Here is a 21,462-nt window from a genome sequence, read left to right as displayed (position 1 = left end):
TGAAACCCTAATCCTAGTTTAAACCCCTACTTTGAAACCCAAACCCTAATTTAAACCCCTACTTTGAAACCCTAACCCTAGTTTAAACCCCTACTTTGAAACCCTAACGCTAGTTTAAAAACTTCTTTGAAACCCTAACCCTAGTTTAAACCCCTACTTTGAAACCCTAATCGTAGTTTGAAACCCTAACCCTAATTTAAACCCCTACTTTAGAACCCTAACCCTAGGTTAAACCCCTACTTTGAAACCCTAACCTTAGTTTAAAATCCTACTTTGAAACCTTAACCTTAGTTTAAACCCCTACTTTGAAACCCTAACCCTAGTTTAAAACCCTACTTTAAACTCTAACCCTAGTTTAAACCCCTACTTTAAAACCCTAATCCTAGTTTAAACACCTACTTTGAAACACTAACCCTAGTTTAAACCCCTACTTTGAAACCCTAACCCTACTTTAAACCCTTACTTTGAAACCCTAACCCGAGTTTAAACCCCTACTTTGCAACCCTAACCCTAGTTTAAAACCCTACTTTGAAACTATAACCCTAGTTTAAACCCCTACTTTGAAACCCTAATCCTAGTTTAAACCCCTACTTTGAAACCCAAACCCTAATTTAAACCCCTACTTTGAAACCCTAACCCTAGTTTAAACCCCTACTTTGAAACCCTAACCCTAGTTTAAACCCCTACTTTGAAACCCTAACCCTACTTTAAACCCCTACTTTGAAACCGTAACCCTACTTTAAACCCCTACTTTGAAACCCTAACCCTACTTTAAACCCCTACTTTGAAACCCTAACCCTAGTTTAAACCCCTACTTTGAATCCCTAACCCTAGTTTAAACCCCTACTTTGAAACCCTAATCCTAGTTTAAACCCCTACTTTGAAACCCAAACCCTAATTTAAACCCCTACTTTGAAACCCTAACCCTAGTTGAATCCCCTACTTTGAAACCCTAACGCTAGTTTAAAAACCTACTTTGAAACCCTAACCCTAGTTTAAACCCCTACTTTGAAACCCTAACCCTAGTTTGAAACCCTAACCCTAATTTAAACCCCTACTTTAGAACCCTAACCCAAGGTTAAACCCCTACTTTGAAACCCTAACCTTAGTTTAAAATCCTACTTTGAAACCTTAACCTTAGTTTAAACCCCTACTTTGAAACCCTTACCCTAGTTTAAAACCCTACTTTAAACTCTAACCCTAGTTTAAACCCCTACTTTGAAACCCTAATCCTAGTTTAAACACCTACTTTGAAACACTAACCCTAGTTTAAACCCCTACTTTGAAACCCTAACCCTACTTTAAACCCCTACTTTGAAACCCTAACCCTAGTTTAAACCCCTACTTTGAATCCCTAACCCTAGTTTAAACCCCTACTTTGAATCCCTAACCCTAGTTTAAACCCCTACTTTGAAACCCTAACCCTAGTTTGAAACCCTACTTTGAAACCCTAACCCTAGTTTGATACCTTACTTTGAAATCCTAACCCTAGTTTAAACCCCTACTTTGAATCCCTAACCCTAGTTTAAACCCCTACTTTGAAACCCTAATCCTAATTTAAACCCCTACTTTGAAACCCAAACCCTAATTTAAACCCCTACTTTGAAACGCTAACCCTAGTTTGAAACCCCTACTTTAGAACCCTAACCCTAGGTTAAACCCCTACTTTGAAACCTTAACCTTAGTTTAAACCCCTACTTTGAAACCCTAACCCTAGTTTAAAACCCTACTTTAAACTCTAACCCTAGTTTAAACCCCTACTTTGAAACCCTAATCCTAGTTTAAACCCCTACTTTGAAACCCTAACCCTAGTTTAAACCCCTACTTTGAAACCCTAACCCTAGTTTAAACCCCTACTTTGAAACCCTAACCCTAATTTAAACCCCTACTTTGAAACCCTAACCCTAGTTTAACCCCTTACTTTGAAACCTTAACCCTAGTTTGAAACCCTAACCCTAATTTAAACCCCTACTTTAGAACCCTAACCCTAGGTTAAACCCCTACTTTGAAACCCTAACCTTAGTTTAAAATCCTACTTTGAAACCTTAACCCTAGTTTAAACCCCTACTTTGAAACCCTAACCCTAGTTTAAACCCCTACTTTGAAACCCTAATCCTAGTTTAAACCCCTACCTTGAAACCCTAACCCTAGTTTAAACCCCTACTTTGAAACCCTAACCCTAGTTTAAACCCCTTCTTTGAAACCCTAACCCTAGTTTGAATACCTAACCCTAATTTAAACCCCTACTTTAGAACCCTAACCCTAGGTTAAACCCTAACCTAACCCTAACCCTAGTTTAAAACCCTACTTTGAAACACTAACCATAGTTTAAACCCCTACCTTCAAACCCTAACCAGAGTTTAAACCCCTACTTTGCAACCCTAACCCTAGTTTAAACCCCTACTTTAGAACCCTAACCCTAGGTTAAACCAATACTTTGAAACCCTAACCCTAGTTTAAAACCCTACTTTGAAAGCCTAACCCTAGTTTAAACCCCTACTTTGAAACCTTAACCCTAGTTTAAAACCCTACTTTGAAACCCTAACCCTAGTTTAAACCCCTACTTTGAAACCCTAATCCTAGTTTAAACCACTACTTTGAAACCCTAACCCTAGTTTAAACCCCTTCTTTGAAACCCTAACCCTAGTTTAAACCCCTACTTTGAAACCTTAACCCTAGTTTAAACCACTACTTTGAAACCCTAACCCTAGTTTAAAACCCTACTTTGAAACCCTAACCCTAGTTTAAACCCCTACTTTGAAACCCTAACCCGAGTTTAAACCCCTACTTTGAAACCCTAACCCTAGGTTAAACCCCTACTTTGAAACCCTAACCTTAGTTTAAAATCCTACTTTGAAACCTTAACCTTAGTTTAAACCCCTACTTTGAAACCCTAACCCTAGTTTAAAACCCTACTTTAAACTCTAACCCTAGTTTAAACCCCTACTTTAAAACCCTAATCCTAGTTTAAACACCTACTTTGAAACACTAACCCTAGTTTAAACCCCTACTTTGAAACCCTAACCCTACTTTAAACCCTTACTTTGAAACCCTAACCCGAGTTTAAACCCCTACTTTGCAACCCTAACCCTAGTTTAAAACCCTACTTTGAAACTATAACCCTAGTTTAAACCCCTACTTTGAAACCCTAATCCTAGTTTAAACCCCTACTTTGAAACCCAAACCCTAATTTAAACCCCTACTTTGAAACCCTAACCCTAGTTTAAACCCCTACTTTGAAACCCTAACCCTAGTTTAAACCCCTACTTTGAAACCCTAACCCTACTTTAAACCCCTACTTTGAAACCGTAACCCTACTTTAAACCCCTACTTTGAAACCCTAACCCTACTTTAAACCCCTACTTTGAAACCCTAACCCTAGTTTAAACCCCTACTTTGAATCCCTAACCCTAGTTTAAACCCCTACTTTGAAACCCTAATCCTAGTTTAAACCCCTACTTTGAAACCCAAACCCTAATTTAAACCCCTACTTTGAAACCCTAACCCTAGTTGAATCCCCTACTTTGAAACCCTAACGCTAGTTTAAAAACCTACTTTGAAACCCTAACCCTAGTTTAAACCCCTACTTTGAAACCCTAACCCTAGTTTGAAACCCTAACCCTAATTTAAACCCCTACTTTAGAACCCTAACCCTAGGTTAAACCCCTACTTTGAAACCCTAACCTTAGTTTAAAATCCTACTTTGAAACCTTAACCTTAGTTTAAACCCCTACTTTGAAACCCTTACCCTAGTTTAAAACCCTACTTTAAACTCTAACCCTAGTTTAAACCCCTACTTTGAAACCCTAATCCTAGTTTAAACACCTACTTTGAAACACTAACCCTAGTTTAAACCCCTACTTTGAAACCCTAACCCTACTTTAAACCCCTACTTTGAAATCCTAACCCTAGTTTAAACCCCTACTTTGAATCCCTAACCCTAGTTTAAACCCCTACTTTGAAACCCTAACCCTAGTTTGAAACCCTACTTTGAAACCCTAACCCTAGTTTGATACCTTACTTTGAAATCCTAACCCTAGTTTAAACCCCTACTTTGAATCCCTAACCCTAGTTTAAACCCCTACTTTGAAACCCTAATCCTAATTTAAACCCCTACTTTGAAACCCAAACCCTAATTTAAACCCCTACTTTGAAACGCTAACCCTAGTTTGAAACCCCTACTTTAGAACCCTAACCCTAGGTTAAACCCCTACTTTGAAACCTTAACCTTAGTTTAAACCCCTACTTTGAAACCCTAACCCTAGTTTAAAACCCTACTTTAAACTCTAACCCTAGTTTAAACCCCTACTTTGAAACCCTAATCCTAGTTTAAACCCCTACTTTGAAACCCTAACCCTAGTTTAAACCCCTACTTTGAAACCCTAACCCTAGTTTAAACCCCTACTTTGAAACCCTAACCCTAATTTAAACCCCTACTTTGAAACCCTAACCCTAGTTTAACCCCTTACTTTGAAACCTTAACCCTAGTTTGAAACCCTAACCCTAATTTAAACCCCTACTTTAGAACCCTAACCCTAGGTTAAACCCCTACTTTGAAACCCTAACCTTAGTTTAAAATCCTACTTTGAAACCTTAACCCTAGTTTAAACCCCTACTTTGAAACCCTAACCCTAGTTTAAACCCCTACTTTGAAACCCTAATCCTAGTTTAAACCCCTACCTTGAAACCCTAACCCTAGTTTAAACCCCTACTTTGAAACCCTAACCCTAGTTTAAACCCCTTCTTTGAAACCCTAACCCTAGTTTGAATACCTAACCCTAATTTAAACCCCTACTTTAGAACCCTAACCCTAGGTTAAACCCTAACCTAACCCTAACCCTAGTTTAAAACCCTACTTTGAAACACTAACCATAGTTTAAACCCCTACCTTCAAACCCTAACCAGAGTTTAAACCCCTACTTTGCAACCCTAACCCTAGTTTAAACCCCTACTTTAGAACCCTAACCCTAGGTTAAACCAATACTTTGAAACCCTAACCCTAGTTTAAAACCCTACTTTGAAAGCCTAACCCTAGTTTAAATCCCTACTTTGAAACCCTAACCCTAGTTTAAAACCCTACTTTGAAACCCTAACCCTAGTTTAAACCCCTACTTTGAAACCCTAATCCTAGTTTAAACCACTACTTTGAAACCCTAACCCTAGTTTAAACCCCTTCTTTGAAACCCTAACCCTAGTTTAAACCCCTACTTTGAAACCTTAACCCTAGTTTAAACCACTACTTTGAAACCCTAACCCTAGTTTAAAACCCTACTTTGAAACCCTAACCCTAGTTTAAACCCCTACTTTGAAACCCTAACCCGAGTTTAAACCCCTACTTTGAAACCCTAACCTTAGTTTGAAACCCTTTTTTGAAACCCTAACCCTAATTTAAACCCCTACTTTGAAACCCTAACCCTAATTTTAAAACCTACTTTGAAACCCTAACCCTAGTTTAAACCCCTACTTTGAAACCCTAACCCTAGTTTGAAACCCTACTTTGAAACCCTAACCCTAGTTTGAAACCCTACTTTGAAACCCTAACCCTAGTTTAAACCCCTACTTTGAAACCCTAACCTTAGTTTGAAACCCTAACCCTAATTTAAAGACCTACTTTGAAACCCTAACCCTAGTTTAAAACCCTATTCCTAATTTAAACACCTACTTTGAAACCCAAACCCTAGTTTAAAACCCTACTTTGAAACCCTAACCCTAGTTTAAAACCCTACTTTGAAACCTTAACTCTAGTTTGAAACCCTAACCCTAGTTTGAAACCCTAATCCTAGTTTAAACCCCTACTTTTAAACCCTAACCCTAGTTTAAACCCTTACTTTGAAACCCTAACCCTAGTTTAAAACCCTACTTTGAAACCCTAACCCTAGTTTAAACCCCTACTTTGAAAACCTAAACCTAGTTTAAAACCCTACTTTGAAACCCTAACCCTAGTTTGAAACCCTAATCCTAGTTTAAAACCCTACCCCTAGTTTGAAAACCTAACCCTAGTTTAAACCCCTACTTTGAAACCCTAACCCTAGTTTAAACCCCTACTTTGAAACCCTAACCCGAGTTTAAACCCCTACTTTGAAACCCTAACCTGAGTTTAAACCCCTACTTTGAAACCCTAACCTGAGTTTAAACCCCTACTTTGAAACCCTAACCCGAGTTTAAACCCCTACTTTGAAACCCTTACCCTAGTTTAAACCCCTACTTTGAAACCCTTACCCTAGTTTAAACCCCTACTTTGAAACCCTAACCCTAGTTTGAAACCCTAACCCTAATTTAAACCCCTACTTTAGATTCCTAACCCTAGGTTAAACCCCTACTTTGAAACCCTAACCTAAGTTTAAAATCCTACTTTGAAACCTTAACCCTAGTTTAAACCCCTACTTTGAAACCCTAACCCTAGTTTAAACCCCCACTTTGAAACCCTAATCCTAGTTTAAACCCTACTTTGAAACCCTAAACCTAGTTTAAACCCCTTCTTTGAAACCCTAACCCTAGTTTGAAACCCTAACCCTAATTTAAACCCCTACTTTAGAACCCTAACCCTAGGTTAAACCCCTACTTTGAAACCCTAACCCTAGTTTAAAACCCTAACCCTAATTTAAACACCTACTTTGAAACCCTAACCCTAGTTTAAAACCCTACTTTGAAACCCTAACCCTAGTTTAAAACCCTACTTTGAAACCTTAACTCTAGTTTGAAACCCTAACCCTAGTTTGAAACCCTAATCCTAGTTTAAACCCCTACTTTGAAACCCTAACCCTAGTTTAAACCCTTACTTTGAAACCCTAACCCTAGTTTAAAACCCTACTTTGAAACCCTAAACCTAGTTTAAACCCCTACTTTAAAACCCTAACCCTAGTTTAAAACCCTACTTTGAAACCCTAACCCTAGTTTAAACCCCTACTTTGAAACCATAAAACCTAGTTTAAAACCCTACTTTGAAACCCTAACCCTAGTTTGAAACCCTAATCCTAGTTTAAAACCCTACCCCTAGTTTGAAAACCTAACCCTAGTTTAAACCCCTACTTTGAAACCCTAACCCTAGTTTAAACCCCTACTTTGAAACCCTAACCCGAGTTTAAACCCTTACCCTATTTTAAACCCCTACTTTGAAACCCTAACCCTAGTTTAAACCCCTACTTTGAAACCCTAACCCTAGTTTGAAACCCTAACCCTTATTTAAACCCCTACTTTAGAACCCTAACCCTAGGTTAAACCCCTACTTTGAAACCCTAACCTAAGTTTAAAATCCTACTTTGAAACCTTAACCCTAGTTTAAACCCCTACTTTGAAACCCTAACCCTAGTTTAAAACCCTACTTTGAAACCCTATTCCTAGTTTAAAACCAGACTTTGAAACCCTAACCCTAGATTAAACCCCTACTTTGAAACCCTAACCCTAGTTTAAAACCCTACTTTGAAACCCTAACACTAGTTTGAAAACCTTACCCTAAATTAAACCCCTACTTTGAAACCCTAACCCTAGTTTAAACCCCTTCTTTGAAACCCTAACCCTAGTTTGAAACCCTAACCCTAATTTAAACCCCTACTTTAGAACCCTAACCCTAGGTTAAACCCCTACTTTGAAACCCTAACCTTAGTTTAAAATCCTACTTTGAAACCTTAATCCTTGTTTAAACCCCTACTTTGAAACCCTAACCCTAGTTTAAAACCCTACCCCTAGTTTAAAACCCTACTTTGAAACCCTATTCCTAGTTTAAAACCAGACTTTGAAACCCTAACCCTAGATTAAACCATTACTTTGCAACCCTAACCCTAGTTTAAACACCTACTTTGAAACCCTAACCGTAGTTTAAACCCCTACTTTGAATCCCTAACCCTAGTTTAGATCCCTACTTTGAAACCCTAACCCTAGTTTAAACCCCTACTTTGAAACCCTAACCCTAGTTTAAACCCCTACTTTGAAACCCTAACTCTACGTTAAACCCCTACTTTGAAACCCTAACCCTAGTTTAAACCCCTACTTTGAATCCCTAACCCGAGTTTAAACCCCTACTTTGAAACCCTCACCCTAGTTTAAAACCCTACTTTGAAACCCTAACCCTAGTTTGAAAACCTAACCCTAGTTTAAACCCCTACTTTGAAACCCTAACCCTAGTTTAAACCCCTACTTTGAAACCCTAACCCTAGTTTGAAAACCTAACCCTAGTTTAAACCCTTACTTTGAAACCTTAACCCTAGTTTAAACCCCTACTTTGAATCCCTAACCCTAGTTTAAACCCCTACTTTGAAACCCTAACCCTTGTTTAAAACCCTACTTTGAAACCCTAACCCTAGTTTGAAACCCTACTTTGAAACCCTAACCCTAGTTTGAAACCCTAACCCTCGTTTAAACCCCTACTTTGAAACCCTAACCCTCGTTTGAAACCCTAACCCTAGTTTGAAACCCTACTTTGAAACCCTAACCCTAGTTTAAACCCCCACTTTGAAACCCTAACCCTAGTTTAAACCCCCACTTTGAAACCCTAACCCTAGTTTAAACCCCCACTTTGAAACCCTAACCCTAGTTTAAACCCCCACTTTGAAACCCTAACCCTAGTTTAAACCCCCACTTTGAAACCCTAACCCTAGTTTAAACCCCCACTTTGAAACCCTAACCCTAGTTTAAACCCCCACTTTGAAACCCTAACCCTAGTTTAAACCCCTACTTTGAAACCCTAACCCTAGTTTAAACCCCTACTTTGAAACTCTAACTCTAGTTTAAACCCTTACTTTGAAACCCTAACCCTAGTTTAAAACCCTACTTTGAAACCCTAACCCTAGTTTAAAACCCTAACCCTAGTTTAAACCCCTACTTTGAAACCCTAACCTTAGTTTGAAACCCTAAACCTAATTTAAACACCTACTTTGAAACCCTAACCCTAGTTTAAAACCCTATTAACGTGATGTAGTTTAAGATGGGGGAAAACTTGCAAAATCTCACTTATTTAGCATTATACATCAGACTAAAAATAATTGCCGTGCAACACTTACCTCAGACGAGATGAAAAGGGACGAGACCGTCGTCGAGAACCTTCTAAAATAGTCTCATTCAAGCGTCTCTAATTGGCCACAGCACAGACAAGCAGAAAACGACCAATCAGGGAAAAGAGATAGGACAACACGAACTCCAACTATCAGCAAGAGGGGTCCGTCGTCTAGAACCTTCCAAAATCAAGCGAATGTCATTGGCCACAGCACAGACAGGGAAAAAAACGGACCAATCAGGGTTAGGATTAGAAAAAACCGCGCGAGAGAAGACAACGCGAAGTCCCAACTATCACAAGATGGGTTGCAGCCGGATGGTGAGGTTGGAGCGCGCTGCATCCGAGGAGACCAGTTTAAGGGGGCAACTGCGCTGCGTGCAGCTGCAAGGTTCAATAATGCGGATTGTGTCATACAACACTCGCGGGTTGCGAGTAGGACATACTGCTACATACAGGACAGGCCGTCTGGTGGTGGATGCGCTGCTTGACCAATTGTATGTGTTTTTTGCACATCAACATACAAAAATAAATACATATAAAAAGATAAAAATTGTAATTCAAACATCCACTTTTTTAACCACTAAAAAGAACCAACCATTGTCGAATTCATATCTTTGTTTTCAGTGTTAAGGGAGTGACACATTTTAATTACTATGCATTTAAAATAATGTGATGAATCTGTTATTTTAATTTCAGCAATTATCACCTGTCTAAATTATTCAACACAGACAAATCTTTACAAGTGATGAAATGTTTCTACAAAATATCCAGTATTATATATTTTATTATTGGCTACATTGTACATGTCACTGATTTTTTTTTTTTTTAAGTATATTGAACATAAAACAATCTAGTTAAATGAACCTTCCAATTTGAATTTGTTGATTTACACCATTAACCAAATTTTATTAACATCTTACAAATTCCTTTTATATGTCTATGTGTGCCCTGAGGAAACTGTGGAGACAACATGCGCACAGTCACTGTTTGTGCATCTTGAAGAACTCATCAATATCACAAAAGAAAACATTTACTTTAGCAAAGGAAATGGACAATTTTTAGTATTAAATAATAAACCATAATCAGCAAAAAACACAGTAATAGTCACGCTACAAATTTGGAAAATAATCAAATAAAAACATTTTGTGACTGAAAAGTCCTGGCTGTACCTAATCAATTGGCCAAGATGGCCGCCGCCCTGGGTGGGCGGAGTGGCGAGAATCCAGGGTGTAGCTAATTAATTGACCAGAATCCTGGGTGTACCTAATCAATTGGCCAAGATAGTAGTAGTAGTAATAGTATTTGCAATAGTAGTAGTCGTATATAGGCCAAGCCTTGAGTACACCAAGAAAAAAAGGGGCTGAGTTGAGCTCAACAGTGAGAGATGATTGGCTGAGGCAGTTGCTATGCAAAAACGACAGATCATTCACGCACACACATTTGATTTTAACTTGTTGCGAGACGTCACGCACCCACATTCCATTGATTTTGTATAGGATACGCTCACCTCAAACAAAAGCCTCTCACGACCTAACGGTTGAAGATGCAGATTCCAGAAATGGCTCGTTAGAACGGCAAGGGTTTGGGGTACGCGAGCATGTTCTCAGTTTTTTAATCGGATGAAAAATGACCAACTTAGGAGCAGGTTGAAAACTTATGATTGATCGAAAATGAAGAGGGAAAAACGGCGAAAATAACATTGAAAAGAGATCGAAATAGTCCGACTTCTCCTCGCTTAAAGTGAAAATAAAGGTACTAAATGACACCTTAGCCAAATAAAACTTAGTTTTTCAGAAAGCAGAGGCTTGTGGCTACAAAATGTGCCAATTTGATGTCTAGTGAGCAAAGATTGTGGCCATGGTGACGAGTTGAAGTGAAACTTTTGGAAATATATTTTTTGGTTCCCGTCACTGAAGCCTTAATTAGTCACACTCTAAATAGGCGACTTTCACCCTTTGCTCACTGTCTTTGAACCCGCACAGGGGGGAGAGCTTTCATTCCTTAATTTTTTTTTTTGACACTGAGCTAAAGATGACAAAAATTCCAACAAAATGAGCTAAAATTCATATCGGTCGGTCAACGTATGTGCGCGCAGCGTGTCTTGGAAAAAGGTGCTTGATTGGAGTTGATCTCTTTCGGTTTCCCATTCATTCCTATGGGACTTTATTTGGGAGTTTTTTGGGAATAGCGTCCCCATGGTAACTGGGAATTCCCTTGCGGAAAAATCGGTGGAAGATTAAAAAAAATAATAAAAAGAAGAAGAAGAATAATACTAGAAAAATTTCCGCGGAAATTTTGAATGGGCCTGCTGACTCTTGCAAGGTGGAAAGATGCATGCTCTGAACTGTTTGCCAAATGTTGGTGTACTTTACCTCTCAATTTGTGTCAGCAGGAATAGAGTTCAAGACAATTTGTAATAACTGCAGTTATTACATGTGTAATGGCTTCCCTTATGTCTTGATTGACATTTTAGTCATATCAAAAGGGAATCAGTTTAATTTCTTGCTTATAGTGTAAGTGATTAACTAAAATATAAAATGCAATATACTGTATCATGGAGCAAATACAGTATGAATGCAGTGTTTAAATTTGACATTGCATATTAAAAGGCATGTTGGTGCTGATCAATATTGCAGGAATATTACTCCAAAGTACATGTAAAACGGCTCTTAAAAGAGCCGTTTTGGGTCTTTGTTACACAGCATCTTCATCTTTTCCTCAGCACACAAAGGAACAAGTTGTTAGAAAATAGGCAGCAAAACTGAACAGTTAAAACTTAATCTAAATACTCATCCAATACACATGTGACGGTTTTTCAGTGAGGAATCCTGTAGAATAAATCATTTTGGTCTACGTTTGCGGGATCCCTTTTTTCATCTTTTCTCTCCACCAGTTGTACCGGACATAACAACCTTGATATCCTTGGCCATGTCAAGTAGCGCCCCTTGCTGCGCTCCATCCACCTGTATTGCATGTGAAAATGAAAAATGAGTGTTCAATGTTTGCCTAGATCAATTCAGTAATCAATTATCACTTACCATCACAGTTCATTCCTTACCATCGCAGTTCCTCACTGACACCAACACTTTTCATTGTGTTATAGTCACAATCACAATAAGGACAAACAAAACATTCAAGTCCAAATGCACGATGTCCTGCTAACAGAAAAGCACACTGATTAAAAGTACCGTCATACAACACTGCTCAAAATAAGGGAGCGCTTAAATAGCATATCCCATGTCTTAAATTCAATTTAAAGCTCAATAAGTTTAGAACTAACTAAATGATAAATATGTCTACAAAAAAAATGATTGGCCGCTCTGATTTTGAGTGTAGTTCTGTTATGACACAAATTTTGAACGAGCAAAGGATTTAACTTTTCAGCCTTTACAATTTAAAGTACAGTATCCCCCTCTTTTGAGCAGTGGTATGAAAGGCTCAATAACATTTGCAAAGGCACACTTGTGAAAATGGTGCCCTTGCGATCTACAATGAGCTGACACAAGAAGTTAACACACAGTAGACCGGACTGTGGTAACTGTAATAAGTGTGCAGAACGCCTGATTGAACACAACAATCTGGGCGAGATATGTAAATGTGATCAATCAGTGTCTGCTTTCCAGTTGTGGCCTGGGTGATCAGCTGTGAAAAGCCTCTGGACTGAAACAAGTCCAGAATGGATTTCTTTCCCTTTGAAAGCAAATCCTCATTAAAGTCTCCGCAAACAACAATAGGCTGGCAGTCCATCACGGCCAAGGCATCCAAGAGACTTCCAAGGTTTGGAAGAAAGGTGCCAAGACTCAGGTTGGGTGGCCTGTAGACCGTAGCTATCAAAGCCTGGACGGGAGCGTCAACCCTGATGACAGCAAATTCCAGGTCAACCACAATCCGAATAAACCGACGGGGCTCCGCTCGAAGACAATCGCGATAATAGACTGCGACTCCGCCACCCTCTTTTTGGGCCACGTCCAGTCTATTTGAATACGAAACTTGTCTGTTGCGCACAAAAGTGCTGCATCCCTCCAGTTGCAAGGGAGGGGGGGAGAAGGATCCAGACAAATGAGTTTCAGTGAGGCAAAGGACATCTGCCAGCCTCAACTCATGATGAGACTTTAAGTCGTCAATATGAGATGGAAGGCCCTCGGTGTTGTGATGAACAATGGTCAAGGTGGGAAAAGCAGTTTGCGGCATTTTGGAAAAGTACAACAATGGTCTTGTACTTTGGAAAGAAGCGCGCGTCATACTGTCCATTGCCGTCGTGATGTTGGGATTGGCATAGATTTTGGATTCGTCAAAGTCTATGACCCTCAATCCCTGAAGTGACGTCGTGCGACTTAGGGCAACATAGGCCATTCCAGGTTCAAACACACGCTTAAGAGACACCACTGCAGAGGTCATCGTCATGCCTTGCACTTTGTGAGCCGTGCATCCAAAGGCAAGCTTCATGGGGAATTGCCGCCTGACCACGCCTTTCATGCCCAGGTTTTCCTCCGACCTTTCGATATAGACCAAGTCATCCGTCGGCCCCAGAATTTTATGGCGCAATTTCTGGCCCGCTTCGGGATTGTCTAGCCTCAGTCCGAGCAAGGTCACTTTCTCCGCCGACCCCTTTGGGGCGCTTTGAACAATGTTGCCTATTGTGCCAAAGGTCCCGTTCACCAATCCGTCCTCGACATCCAACTTCCGAAGAAGCATAACCCGTGCTCCTACACCAGCTTGAAGGGCATCCGGTAGATCCCTTCTCGACCCCATGATCACAGTGACCATCGCCCCCGACCGTGGGCTCTTCCTGTAGTCCTCTGCGGGAATATTGACCACAGTCAATTTGAGAACAGCCACAGTTGCTGCATTGTGCCTATCCACCTCTTTATTGGTGGCAAAGATATGCAGAGTATACGCAGGGAGGTCTCGCGCATCCGTGACAGCCGTGGTGAGTAACGCCCTGTCACCATCGCCGAGTGGATCAGCCTTCCCCTTCTCCCTGATCCTGTTCAAAAGCGACGTCGTCTTTTTGCCGCATGATTTGAGTAAGCTTGACCATCTGAAAATCTGTCCAGAGGTCAAGAAGATCGTTGTCAGAAACGCAGAGGGGTTTGGACCTTCCGAGGGGTGGCAGTTGGTAGAAGTCCCCAACTGCAAGAACGGAGATGCCCCCAAATGGTCTCTGGTTGCCCTTGATTTGCTGAAATCTCCAGTGGACATAGGCAAAGAGTTCCTTGGAGACCATGGAGATCTCGTCGATGATCAAAATTTCCACGTTGCAAAGGGTTGCTCACAATGCGTCCAACGTATTCCCCAGCGCTTGGTAAGGAGGCTTTAGAGTCCTGGGGAGTTTCAAGAGGGAATGAAGAGTTTTCCCTGAGATGTTGTAAGCCGCCGTGCCAGTAAACGACGTCAGCAGCACAGCAGGCTTGGCCATATCCACTTCGCTGCGGAACCTGGGAAGCTGACGGAGAATCTTACTGGCCTCCTGGTAAATGCACTTGATGACATGCGATTTACCACAGCCAGCTCCTCCGGAGATGAAATAAAAGAAGGGCTCGAGGAGACGATCCGAAACGCGTTTCAAACACCACTCGCGCACAGCGTAAAAGACGGACGCTTGCGTTTCATTGAGACTGCGGTACATGTTCCTCACAAATTCGGCGCTCAACTTTGGCGCCTCAAACGCCGGCAAGACCGCGCCGCTACCAGGAGCGTCCTGGTAGGCTGGAACCTCATCTTGCGGGTCTTCCTGTAACGGATTAGATTCGCGTTCGGCAACACACTCCAAACGCTCTGCTTCTACCTCCGGCGCAAAAGTGCTCCACGCGTTGAGAACCGCACGAAGCTCTTTCAATTTTTCGAATGCATTGTCCACGGTCTTTCCCCGTCCTTCGTACCGCCCCCGATTGCGGTCGAATATAGCCCGCACCCGACCGAACTTTGATTCCCGGGTACCGTAGAACTCCTCGTACGTTTTGAGGTTTTCAGACCTGAGCTCGGCGTCGTCTCTGTGGGGGAGGTACAATTTAAGATGGGTCCTGTAATACTTCTCAGCATACTTTTTGATTGAGAAGCGAGTGAATCTGATGACGGCATCTTTTCCAATCCGCTTCTGGATGAATCCCTTGCCGTGTGAGAGGGGAATGACATTCTTGCCCTCAGTCTGCTGACCGTAGACGACCCGGTATTCGGATGCGAATTTGGCGAGACACATCCGCTCAAACATTGCCGTTCTAGGTCTTGCCACATATTTGTCTGAAAGACCAGACATCCACACGTTGTCTGCGTCCGGTTGCATGGTCCTCAGTCTACTCATGGGTAGACTCAATTTCACGCCATCCTCAGCAGTCTGGATGAAAACTACGCTGCGCGAGCACTTCTTCAGAGGGAGACTGCATGTCCGCGCCACCGCTTCTTGAGCACTCACCTCTCTGTGCTTGGAATACGCCGCCATTATTTTTTTCATCTCGTCCTTTTTGTCGACAAGAGGCTTTGTCTTCAAGTCTTTGACAACAGACGTGAGGAACTCTGACATCTCGTGCTCCGGTTTGGAAATGTACGACATCATGTACATGAGACACGCGACGTCATCGAGCACGTACTGAATATCCATGTTGGCGTTCCATGCCCGCAGCAGATGTGGGTTGTAAGCATTAATCCAGCTTTCCGTTGGAGCACGCTTCAACATGACAACCATTCCGGAGGTCAGATTAGTGACGCTGTCCTTGTAGCTGTCCATTGTCAAATTGGCCTTTTTGAGAAGCTCCGGCAAGTCCTTCGGGACATCCGCGTCCATGAGGATCTCTCTGATGCGTTAGAGCTCTTCTTTAGCCTCCCTTTGTTTTTCGGTGAGGCGAGCCGATTTGGCCGCCTGCTTCCCATGCTGGCCTTCCACACTCTTGTCCGTTGGGACGTCTTCAGTCTCCGTCTGGAATGGCAACGTGATGGTGGTTTGGTCCATCCAAATCTGCAAGAAACGTTTCCTTTCCGACAAGACTTTGTGTGGTTTTTGCTGTGTGCCTGAACGCTGGTGACAATGTCGTGCAGTTCAGGGTCCTCAATCGGGTCTGGTATTTTGCAAGTGATGTACTTGTCGATTAAGTCAATGGCTTCTTGACAACATCTGAGGTCGGGTTCTTCGATGACTGGCGCACCCTTAATCCAGAGCAGCATGTGAGCGTGCGGACTTCCTCTGGCTTGAAATTCTACACGATAGAAGTGGTCTTTTACCGGACCGAGAGGCTGTGCAGGAGACAGGATGAATGCCATAAGAGCATCCATCCTTTTCTCAAAAAGGCGCATCACTGTGACCGGATTGCTGCGAAGAACATCGCATTTGGCATTCCAGTCGAGATGGGAAAAGTCCCCTTGTTCGCCTTGCTGCGCTTTGACTATCTCGATTACTTCAGGCCATCTCATTTCCGCAGCAGAAAAGGTAAGGAAGAATGTGGGGTTGCCCAACTGCCTGGCCATTGCATGGAGGTCCCTAAGGGCACCCTCCCAAAAAGCCGGCGTGCCTCTCAAGGGCTGCATGAAGCGCATCGCATGCTCTCTTTGGATGAGCTTCTCCAGTTCATCTTTGTCCTGAAGCATCCGGTTTGAAATCTTCCTCCCATCCCAAATGAGGGCTATCCCCTTGCGGGCCTGAATGGACATGCTGTTGGTGGCCAGATGCGTTTCTGTCACAAACTGCGCAAAGAAAAGGTAACTTTGATCTTTGGCAAATCGAGTGTCAACGGAGAATAACCTTGCATTGAAATACAAACTGGGTGACAGCTTAATTTCTCTCGCCTCATCGAGTGAGTTCTGTCCTGTTGGGAACTGAACGGGAAAGGCCATGGCTTCGAGGTTTGGCACGGCAAAAAATCCCACCGGCTTGTTTCCTTGGGCAGGAGCGATGCTAAATATGCCGTCCCCATATGACAGCTTTTCCTGCGCGATGTCAGGAGGCTGCATACAGGTGTCGAGCGTCAAGCCCGGCCTGAGCTCCTCTTTGCTCTCTTGGGGAGTCTGTTGCTCTTTGTTTGCGGGGGTGTCGCTGCTCTCTGGCTGTGCATCGGCCTCAGGGATGTTCTCTTCTCCTACCCCCTCGTCTTCCTCTTCTTGGAGACTTTCAAACTGAGCGCTTTCATCTATAGATACAGTTTTGTATTCTGGATGAATGCGTTTCAGTATCGTCAGTGCTGCCAAGACATTTGTCATGTTGACAGTGTAAAAATGCTGGTAACCTTTGTACACAATGCGGCGCTTCAGCTTCACCTGGAGAAGCTGGGCCTCACTGCGCGGCCTTGGGAGGGAGTTCACTGTGGCTTCCATCTCTGATGGAACGCACACCACAGAACCGTGTACGGCTCTTTGCCGTCCTTTGGGCAACGCAACAATCTTTGCAAAAGGGATGATTTTTGCAATTAGCTGTCGTTCAAGTACATTTAATTCCGACAGCTCTTCGGGAATGGGTGCCAGTGCCAAGTTATTTGCCACCGCCTGGGGTGGCATGCCACCTCTGAACAGATGGTTGTCACAGGTATGACAAATCCACTCCTGCATCCGTTCTTGAGCAACGGTACATGGGGCGGGGAAACTACAAGTGTGAACAAACTGGCCTGTCAAGCACGCAAACGCCACATCAACATCTTTGGTGTATCTGGCTCGTTTGCAATGCTTTACTTGATTGGGGAAAAGCGCACGGTGGCACACTGTGCAGATATACGTCGGCCCATGCCGAACCCTTTCCCGGAAAGAAGCGATGGTGGCTTCCATTTCTGGATCTACGAGTGCCTGCTTCATTTCCACAGAGACGTCTACTACACCGTTTGCCTGACCCTGCTCAATTTCCTGACACTGGGGAATGATGTGACTATATTTCCTTATTATTTTCACAGCACAATTTAACTTGTGGCGAATACGTTTTAGCGCGTTTGAATCACGCCTGTCCTCTTTGTTTTGTAAACAGCGCCTAATATGAGAGAGCCTGAAAGCTGAATCTTTTTGGTACCTTTCTCGCATGTAAATTTTTCTGTTGACTCTGAAAAGATATATCCTTTTTGTACCTCTCTCGCAAGTAATGTTTTCGTTGACTTTGAAAAGAAAGGTCTTTTCTGTACCTCTCTCGCAAGTATCGTTTTCGTTGACTTTGAAAAGAAAGGCCTTTTTCGTACCTCTCTCACCAGTATCGTTTTTGTTTACTTTGAAAAGAAAGGTCATTTTTGTACCTCTCTCGCAAGTATTGTTTTTGTTTACTTTGAAAAGAAAGGTCATTTCTGTATTTATCTCTTATGTACCTTTTCATCAATATCTTCCGCTTTTGCTGAAAAGCAAGATCGTGTTGGTATTTATCAATCAGATATTGCTGCCGTTTTGCCTTAAAAGCAGAATCACTGTTGTATCTATTCTTCTGATAGAGCTTCTTTTTTCCTTAAAGCACAGATCACTGTGATATTTAGAATTAGATGTAATTGAAAGTTTTCTTTGGCACTTACGAATGGGTTGACGTTCTCTATATAAATGTTTTGCACGCTGACTTTTACTCCATTTAGAAAGATCTATATTAACATGCAGCAGTTTGAGTCCTTGCTGAGGTTCCGGAATATTTTGACTCTCATTAATTTGACTTGCTTGGCTATTTGGCTCAACATGTACCGCACTATGTAGCTCTTGATTTGGTACAATGCCGATCACAAGTTGTATCGCTTTACTTGGGGATTCACCTAATTCAATTAGTAGCTCTTCATTTGCCTTTGATATGGTTGTAGTAGAATCCCGATGCGTCTTAATGGAACTGCCATCAATATGAAAAGAGACTGGCACAAACTCATAGGTTGCAAACCGGCTATGTCCTTCAAAAAGCTGACGCAAATGCTCAACCAAGCCACACAAGTGAGAAAAAGTCAACATAATTGCAGTTCCGTTTGGGTGTGGCAAGCCCACTTCAGATCTGGAATGTGAATCAAATAACCCAAAGTATCCTGATGTGTCACGGAATACTGCAAAACACTCTGGATTCACAATCAAGAAAGCAAGAGTGACATTTTGTGACAAGCACTCAAGCTGAGCTCCAAGAGACAATCCCAAGTCTCTTTGGGAATGACCGTCATCTATGACATAACCAACGCTGAGCTCATGCATCTGTACATTATAGACATTGGTGTCCGTCATGACTTGTTTTGGCATCTCGACAGTCAAGTGATCATTCCCAAAGTTATGGTCCAAAATCAATTGCTGTTTAGCACCCACGTAAAGAGAGTCCCCGTGTTCAAGCACCCTGTCAAGGTCAAGCGAATTAAACTGTAACCCCTCAGCGTGGAAGGCCAAGAAAGCGAGAGCCATACAAGTACACTGGTGGTTGCGAGAAAAACTTGAGTACCTTTCATCCATCTGTGAATGTGTGGCCCTCACGGATAGCGTGCGTTGAGGAAGTCCCACAGCAGGATCCTGAAATGATTGAAACTATTTTAATTATCTTAAATTCTAACTAATATAATTTTAAACATTTCATATGTTAATGGTTAATGTTGTGAGTATAAAAAAGTTACCTCAGTCCCAGGACGACGGGGGGATGATGGTCTGGAAGGAACCTCCGCAGGGGCTGGCCTTTCCTCTGGCTGAAACGACAAGCAAACAATAATTTTTTAACACACAGCACTTGTGTGAAGGGTCACTAATTTCTGTTTGTGATTTTAAGTAAGACTTCTCAGGGCTGATAAGAATGCAATGCAAACCTGGTGCTCTCTCCGTGTGCTCTTATGGGCTGGCTGCTGTCGTCTGTGCCCTGCGGTGGATAGAGATAGAGAGATATATATTATTAAATATTTTTATTTTTTTTGCTTTTACTGCGAAGCATTGTTACGACAAGAATGGACAATTAACTATACTTTTTTTTTTGTCATGAAGATAGATATGTAAACATAACGGGCAAACAAAATAGGAAAACTGAAATACCTTCTTATCCTTTGGATCCTGGGCAGTCCTCAGGGCTGGAAAGACGAGCTGGAGACAGCTTGTCCATCGCCTCCAACATGGGTGGGCTGAACCAGAGAGGGTTCAATGGGATGTTGCACTGTAAAAAACACAACAAAATAGAAATAGAGAAATGGAATTGTAACATGTGCCATGGTAAAAGGCTGAATGAATCCATGATCACCATCACAAACCTGGAGAGTGCCCATCCACCCAGTGGGCCCACAGGTGACCTCAGAGTCCACAACCGAGCTGCTCTGAAATGACTAGTGACATTATTGCATGTTAGGAGGTTTTCAAAAACATGTTAGGCTTGCGTTTACCTCCTTGGCCTTCCCGACGAGTGTCCAGTCAAAAGGGTTTGAAGGCTGAGGCGCAGTGACCTCACCCTTAACAACCACTTTTGGTCTGAACACTCGAGCTGGTGGCGAACGCTGAGGAGCAGCCGGTGCAGGTGGTGCAGTCCTCTCCATCCGCAGGTTGACGGCAGCCCACAGCAACCGCGCAAGCACCGACATCCCATCGCTGTCACTGAGGTGTACCTTCCAGACATGATCAGAAAAAATATTATACATCTACAAACATACTTTTGATAGGAGGAGCACTAATAAAATGTTTGTTTGTTTTTTGCAGCAACTAATGTACTTACCCCGTCTCTACACCAAGTGAAGATGTGACAGCGGGAAGTGGCCAGCAACAGCGATGGGGCGGCCCAAGTTGTTGCTGGGAGCCAAAATGCAGACCACCTCGGGTGACCGAGGCAAAACAGCATTCAGCACCTCAGCACGCAACTCGGAGGCCCTGGCACCCGGGGTGGACATCACGGCAAACAAGAAACGTCCCTCCGGAATCTTCACAACCCCATCGGCAATGGCTCGCAGGTGGGAGTCACCAACAACCAGGACAAACTGTTACAAAAGAAAAAAAAAAGAAGTAGTAATTGAAAAAAGGAAAGAAGTAATTTAAAAAAAATAGACACAAATGAAGGTTGTTAATTTGTTATAAAGGCAGAGTTGATTATAAAACATACCGTGTTGTCCTGGTTCAGTGCTGGAATGACCAGTTTGTGCCTCCGCCCAGTCACAGCTGAAACTGGCCATTCCCAAACTCTGTGGCGCCAGCCAGTGCCTCTGCCTAAAATGATGCACACACAGAATACCATGTCAAGTCTCAACTTCAATTGCTGACAATGCACAGTACAAGTACATGTTCCACTTTGAGTGTATATGAACCTGCAAAATATTGGAATTGCTTAAAATAATCGATTGTAAAACTGCTGCAAAAGCAATTAAAATTATGACTGACCTGGTACCAGAGCCTTGGCACAAACAGGGGACACCTAAAACATAAAGCATAGACATTACACAATTGTAGGCATGTGCAGTCTGTCAAGGAGGGGAAGCTTGAGGACCCAAATGCGGGAAGACAGGGCGAGGAGGCAGAGGCTCAATCAAAAAGGGGATTTTAATTTCTACAAAACAAAAGGCGAGATCTAAATTGCACGGAAAAACATAACCTGGAGAAAACAAGGC

Source organism: Leptonotus elevatus, chromosome 22 (genome assembly GCF_054856555.1).
Source record: "Leptonotus elevatus isolate MCC_2025b chromosome 22, RoL_Lele_1.0, whole genome shotgun sequence".
In the NCBI taxonomy this organism is placed as follows: Eukaryota; Metazoa; Chordata; class Actinopteri; order Syngnathiformes; family Syngnathidae; genus Leptonotus; species Leptonotus elevatus.
The sequence above is the reverse complement of the archived record's forward strand: the minus strand, read 5'-3'. Positions refer to the sequence as shown.